Source organism: Simochromis diagramma, unplaced genomic scaffold (genome assembly GCF_900408965.1).
Source record: "Simochromis diagramma unplaced genomic scaffold, fSimDia1.1 OVJJ01000603.1, whole genome shotgun sequence".
Taxonomy (NCBI): domain Eukaryota; kingdom Metazoa; phylum Chordata; class Actinopteri; order Cichliformes; family Cichlidae; genus Simochromis; species Simochromis diagramma.
In genome coordinates this window covers 15,681,107-15,688,215 of record NW_024387414.1, presented here as the reverse complement: position 1 = coordinate 15,688,215, position 7,109 = coordinate 15,681,107, and the positions used below count along the sequence as shown (strand labels likewise).

At 35.9% G+C, this 7,109-nt stretch overlaps 1 long non-coding RNA gene across 1 annotated transcript; it reads left to right on the top strand.

The window, feature by feature from the left end:
• The first annotated feature begins 4,451 nt into the window (after positions 1-4,451).
• LOC120721206 lies at positions 4,452-5,752 on the top strand. Its single transcript, XR_005693130.1, has 3 exons — positions 4,452-4,705; positions 5,252-5,254; positions 5,740-5,752. It is a non-coding gene; the product is annotated as an uncharacterized LOC120721206 (long non-coding RNA).
• The last annotated feature ends 1,357 nt before the right edge of the window (positions 5,753-7,109 follow it).

Below are 7,109 nucleotides of genomic sequence, written 5' to 3'. Positions count from 1 at the left end.
AACATGGAATGTTTCTGTCTGCAATTTTTGATTTATGCAGGTATTTTTGTTGTGGAGAAAGCACTTACGATTTGTTTAATCTACAAAACAAACAAACAAACAAACAAACAAACAAACAAATCACCAAAGATTTTCTCATAAGACAACAGAAAGAAACTCCTACACAGTTACTTCTAGCATGCTCAGGAGATGCTCTGTATCTAAATAATTTATTTCTCTAAGTCTGATGAAATCTTCTGGATGTGACATCATCATCTGAAGTTCCATTAGGTTCCTCTTATGCTTCATTTACATCTGCTATCTTTTATTTTCATCATGAAATATTTTCAGAGAACATAAAATTAAAAAAAAAATGTTTGTGTGCTAATAGGCCTGAAACACCTGGTTGGTTTTCTTTGACTATGGTTATCCTATAGACACCAATAACATTATGTATGATTTTGTTGTAATTTCATAAACTTATTATATATCACAGCGAGCATTTTGCACTCAAAGAATATCTGCAACAATAACATGTGGTACCCCTTATCCGATTTAGGGCTTCGGTGGTGCTGGTGCCTATCCCTCTGTCACTGAGTGAGAGGCAGATTACTCCCTGAGCAGGTCACCTGTCCATCACATAATTGCAGTTACTGTCCTCTACAAAGTATTGTAATTTTCGAGAAACTTAAGATAAATGCACTTCTTCAAGGATTGACTTCTGGAACATTTAACACATATTATTAAATTATTACTCCCTGAAACCGATTAATATTCTAACATCATTTTAGGAGTGACAGTAAGGTCTAATCAAGCTTCCTTTTTTCTTTCAGACCTATCTTCTGTGGAACCAGCTCCCAGTTTACATTTGGGAAACAAATACCCTCTGCATTTAAGATTAGGCTTAAAACTATCCTTCTCGACAAAGCATATAGTCAGGGCTGGATCAGGTGACTAAATCCTCGCTTAGTTATCCTGCCTCGCTTAGGCCTAGACTGCTGTGGGATTCCCGCGAGTGTTTCTTTTCACTCACTCACTTTTTTCACACACTATGTGTTTATACACAACTCTTAATCATCAGTTATTATTAATCTCTGGCTCTCTTCCATAGTGTGTCTTTCTCATGTCTTTCTCCTTTCGCTCCCTACCGGTTGTGGCAGATGGCTCCCTGAGCCTGGTTCTGCCAGAGGTCTCTTCCTGTTAAAAGGAAATTTTTCCTTCCCACTGTCACCAAGTGCTTCGGGGACTTTTGATTTTTATGGGGTTTTCTCTTTATTATTGTAGAGTCTTTACCTTACAATATAACGCTCATTGAGGTAACTGTTGTTGTGATTTCATGCTATGTGAATAAAATATAATTTCCTTTAACTTAATTTTAAATTTTTCTTATTTGACTTCTGTGTTAAAACAGGAAAAAAATGTCTATTTTTATCATATTTCTGTAAAGACCTAGGCTAATACTGAATATATACATTTCCTGTAGATTGTCTATGCTAGTATACATATTAATACATATTAGGTCATCATGCTGGCCTATAATGTCAAAGTAAAGTTGTCTGAAGCGACTGAAGAAGCCAGAGTTATATTGCCTGTGATAAAGATTTCCTTTGGGAGAGGTGGAAGAAGAGAGAGAGAGAAATTAAATGGTATAAGGAAGACATTACTGGGACCTATTACATGCACTGACACTGCTCTGGGAGCCATTAGCTTGCATAAACAGGTCATTCCTTTACTGAGCTGTACTCATTGATCTACCTTTGCTCCTCCTTTAACTAAATGAGCACAGCCAGTTCAGCACAAATGTTGTGGCAACCAAAGATTTTGAGGCTGACCTACAAGGTCTATCAGATGATTTAGTGGCTTCAATTAAGGTAGATATTGTGGTGTGTTTAAATTTATGCATGCTGTACCATCTGTACTAGTAGTATGTATATCTGTTTCATGTTTTTTTTTTTTTTTAAAAAAGGTTCTTTGATAAACTACTCCATGCCATAAACAACTACTAGGTGTACAATCTCTTTTTGCAATCATCCACATGACAATGTGCCAGAAGCCACGTTTTTAACTGCCAGTCTCACATGAATCCACAGAGACTTAAAGAACAGTTCATATAAGCTTGTTGGAGCCTTTATGTTTACACTGAGGCATTTGTTCTAAGGCCATGTCCCTTTACACCCTCTAGGCAGAAATGCACTCTGGGTGATGAGTTGATGTTGTAAAGCAGCATAATACAAGACACAGAGTGTATGCTGAAAGACTTCTAGTTGTAAAGTGGTCTCCATCTCATCTCTACATACACATTTTTTTCTCCATTTTGACGTGTTGCTGAGCAAAACTGTTGATGTGTTTTGTTTCGGGGGGGGGGGGGGTTGTTGTATAAATTGGAAGCGCAAGAGGCCTTTGCATTTTTAGATATATTTTTTAATATAACAGAAATCCTTCAGCAACATTTATGTAGAGTTCTTTTAAAATTAATAACATTTAAGCAAGGTTAAAAAAAAAAACACAATGTCAACAAGTGTTAACATTGTGTTTTCACAGTCCATCAAAGATTTGATGGACCATCAAATGTTTTAAATGTTAAACTAGGAAATGTTTTTAGTTGTTTTTTTAAACTTGATGCCAGTAACACAAGCCAATTGACTTGAAATAGTTATGCAACTATGTTGGCATATTGGTACATATGCATTGGTGCACATCTCATATGTAGATTGCACACCAGGCACTACTAATGCTTAACAATATAGACCGATTTTTCAGTAGCTTTACTAAACAAAAAACTAGGCATGCTAAACCCAGACAGATTTAAACAGTCTAATGGGTGCTGACCCACTAAAAACTGCTTCAGATCATCAGCACTAACAATTAGAGTGGTAATAATAAATATTACATGGAAAGAAATATTACATGCAGAAAGAAACAGATGAATTTCATACTGTGGTTTTTCCAGGGTGTGGTGGATACAGGTCACAATAGTTTTTCACTCATCACCATCGCTATGCTAAGTAGGACAATTTGCCACATGCTTACAGAGATTATCTAAGCACAATATATGTATCAAAAAGTACACATAACATTTATATACAAGAGTCTGAAGAATGATTTGATAGCAATGAAAAATAATCCATGTCCACTGTGAGAAAAATAGAAAATATTTGATTTTTCGTTGTTATTTTTGTTATATGCATATACAACTACTATAAAGCCTCATTCACATAGCCCTCTAGGCTTTTCCTCCATAGATAAAGGGGAAACCCTGAATTTTAACATTTTAGCATTTGGTTATTTTGGAGGTGTCCCGAGGGTCACCTATTGTGATCAATAAATCAGCAAAAAGTTGTTCCCATTGGAATGTTAAGTGCCTTACTCAATGAAAATGACAGAGTTGTTTGGGGAAGAAACATTTGTCGCCACACAAAATAACCTTTGTGTTACCTTTAAAAAATCTGTCATATTTAACACACTTTCTATTTATGCAGTCCTTATGGGAATATTGCCAAACTATAGAGTGGAGAAACTAGGCTTTATATAACAACATCAATATCTCAAAGCTTTTGCCAAGTCTTGTTAACAACACTGAGTGAGAACTGCCAGAGATAGTTGACTAAATTTGCCTACAGTCAACCTTACAGCTTCACAAAATCCTTTTATATCCATAACAAGCACCCACTAAAATAATTAACTCTGCAGAAGGGGGTCATTTATTGTGTCTGATAGTCTGCAATGCTACTAAAAAAGAAAAAAAAACGTACAGATTTCCATGAAATTCGTTAGACAGACAATCCTCAGGCGGTTGAATAATTGATTCACTTTTAGTGGCGATCTAGATTTGGGATTTCTTTCCTGAGACAATTACCCCATTTAGCCATGACTATCAAAACTGTTTTCAGCCATCAAACTAACCAAGATACAGACAAATCCAAATCCTAAGGGTATGTTTCCAATAGGAGCAAACTGTTAAGCCCAGTTAATTAAAAATAGGAATGCTATCTTTTGATTTAACCTCAAGAACTGTCTTGCATTTGCAGCACTTTTTGCTCACTTTTTTTCTTCCGTTTTATCCATTTACCTGCTGTTCTAATAAGTTGTCTGACAACGATAAGCAAAGACGTGAGAACAGATGGATGTGTGATTCTGGCTTTCTCTCTGTTGTCTTCTGATTCACTGTGACCCAGGCCAATCGGTTTGGAGTGAAGGAATCAACAGCCATGCTGAGAGAAGGAGGTTTAAGCTCTCTCAGGATGTAGCCAAAGAAACATATTGTGTACACACCCACATATAGACACATCGACAAATAACAACGTATTTTCTATTCAAAAGCAGTTGTGAGGGTAAAACACGAGGGGTGTTTAATTATAAACTATTGCGGATTAAAGAACTAACTCACAAACAACAAAGGAAAAAGGGTAGCACTTTCTATTTCAGCCAAGTATTAATGTGCTGTTAGTGGGGGTAGGGTGGAAACGAGAAGGTAATAGCAAGTTATTAAAGCTTAATTTCCAAAATAATATCCAAAGCTCAGTGATATTATATTAAAATTTATGTAACTGGTTAATAACAGATCAGAACCCGGGGTAATAATGTAGTAACAAGCATGTTGTTTGTTTGGTTAATGTTTCGTTTAAGGTTTAACCCTGGAGAACCCATGGGTTCAAATTTGACCCCATGGTTTCCCTAGAAAACCAATGGGGTCGGCTCTGACCCCATGGGTTCTCCAGGGTTAAATGTTTGATACTTTTATTTTGAAAGACAAAAGTGGCAGTAATAAAAACGATGGCAGAACGATGGCAGTCTTGTATTTCCAGCCTAAATTCGGCATTCCTATTATAATAATGCAAACTCTTTGGTCAAGTAAATAAATTTAAAACCTTAAAAATGAGTTTGGGAGTAAGGTCCAAATGCTTGAAAGTAAAATTCTCAAGCATTATCCAAAAACATGCCATATCAGCAATGAATCCAAATTTAACATTTCTGGTGTCTGCAGTCATCTGTAAAACATGATGAAAGATCTCTCATGGTTTGGAGGAGCATTTCGGCTGGAGGTTTGGGGGATCTTGTCAAGTCTGATGAAATTGTGAATACAGAAAAGGGCCTTGAAGTTTTTATGCACCATTCATCTGGAAATGTTCAGTCTGTCTGAAATGTGCAAAAGTGCTTTTGCACATTTCAACAAATCACTCCACATATTTACCATCTTCTTGGCAAAATAGAAAGAAGTGATGGATCAGAATCAGTATCAGAATCAGAAAGGGTTTTATTGCCAAATGTTGAGCAGGTTTACAACATTAGGAAATTGCTGCGGATGCGTAGTACTGTAAATGTTAAACTATTTACTAAACAGCTACCCATTTCCAGTCAACATGCTGAACTTATATAAATTCTTTAGTGACAGATAGAATTTTGCTTATAGTTTGCGGTTGTCTTTCTCATTGCTGGTGAAATATTACTTTAATGGCATGAAAAGTGTTAAGAAATGAGTAACTTGTCCCTTTAAAGAACATATGATAATTTAAGTGTTCCTCCTACACTCCAAGATTCTGAATTCTAGCAGTCCAATGCTTTTGGGTTGTTTTACTCACATATCTAATTTAAGGTCATAGGGTTGAATTTCTTAAAAATATTTTTAAAAAGGCCAACTTGCCCACACTTTTTATTCATCAACACAAAAACAAGCTTTGTAGTTTCAGCTCATTATATGTATACACATAGCGATTTGTAATGGGCAATACTCACTAAGTACAGGATTCCTAATAATCCAAGAAAAAGGGAAGTCATGCAGTTCACCTCAGGCTAACAGAGATTATGTCAAGCAAAATAAAATTTTTCAAAAAAGGCCTACTATTACTATGTAATAGGCATTATAATACCTATTTAGTATGTGCAACGTTATTTTACTGCCCTGGTATTCATGTGTTATCACTCTTCAAAGCTAAAAATAAAACAAAAAGATTCTGAGACAATTTGAAGCTTTTATAGTCTTGTTTTGGGGTGCCACTAAATTTCAGGTTGTGAAGCCCAGAAAAACATGTTTCCCCAGCAACAGGAAATTAACATGACAGTGAAATCAAATTTTGATATTAGTGTAAAAGGCCCTTCTAGTTGCTACCAACATTACAAAGGTGTGACTGCAAATTATAGCGGGAGAAAAGCAGAACAATAAGCAGAACTGCCATTTATGCTTTGAAATAAATATGCATTCATACCCTTGAGGAAATAGCTGCAGCCTGAGGCTTCAGACTTCACAAAGCTCTGCCTCACTGCCTCACTCACTCACTATAACTGTTGATTTAATTAAATATGCTAAACATTTTCTAATATAAACTGAGCTTTCGCAGCGCAGGACACTGATTGTTGTCCTAGTCTATAAATTTGAGGAAACCATCCTTTGCAGGGCTCACAACCTTATTGATTTTCCCTCTGAGGCTTATTAGTTTATGAAATCCTGTATTTCCTCTGTCTTCCTCTCCAGACTGAGGAATTGCTTAAGAGGACAATATAAAAGGAACTCAAACCTTGTACCTTTTTTAGAAGAATTTAATAGCCAAGAGCTTTTTTTCTATACCAACAAAAATGTTCAGAAACCAGTCAGAAATATTAGAAGATCATATTATACTGGTTTCTAACTAGCTGCTTAATGTAATGTGGGGTTCTCTAAACTAGGATGGGCCATTATTTCAGAAGCCTGGATAAATGTCTATAAATATTATATAGATATATAGCTGTCAGACTCCTGAACTCTGCCTCCTGACATCTGACCCACGTTAAACTCATGGACTGAACATACACACACCCACAATGGACAACTGTACCCTCAAACACACAATAATAACATGGACTGAACCACCACTCACAACCACTAGCACTTTATATAGCCTCTGTAGAAACTATCTACACCCTCACTTATCTTAACTGCACTACTGTATAGCTCTGTGTAAATAATCATTCTGTACATTCGATAATCTTTAATCCTACAACTGTTTACAACTTGCATAGTTCCCATTTCTGTATAGCTGTATATCTCAGATTCTGTAAAGTTATTTATTTCATATTCTGTATAGTTTTTCATATTTATATCCTGTTCATATCCTGTACATAGCTTGTACTCACTACAGCCTGTACATACTTATAGT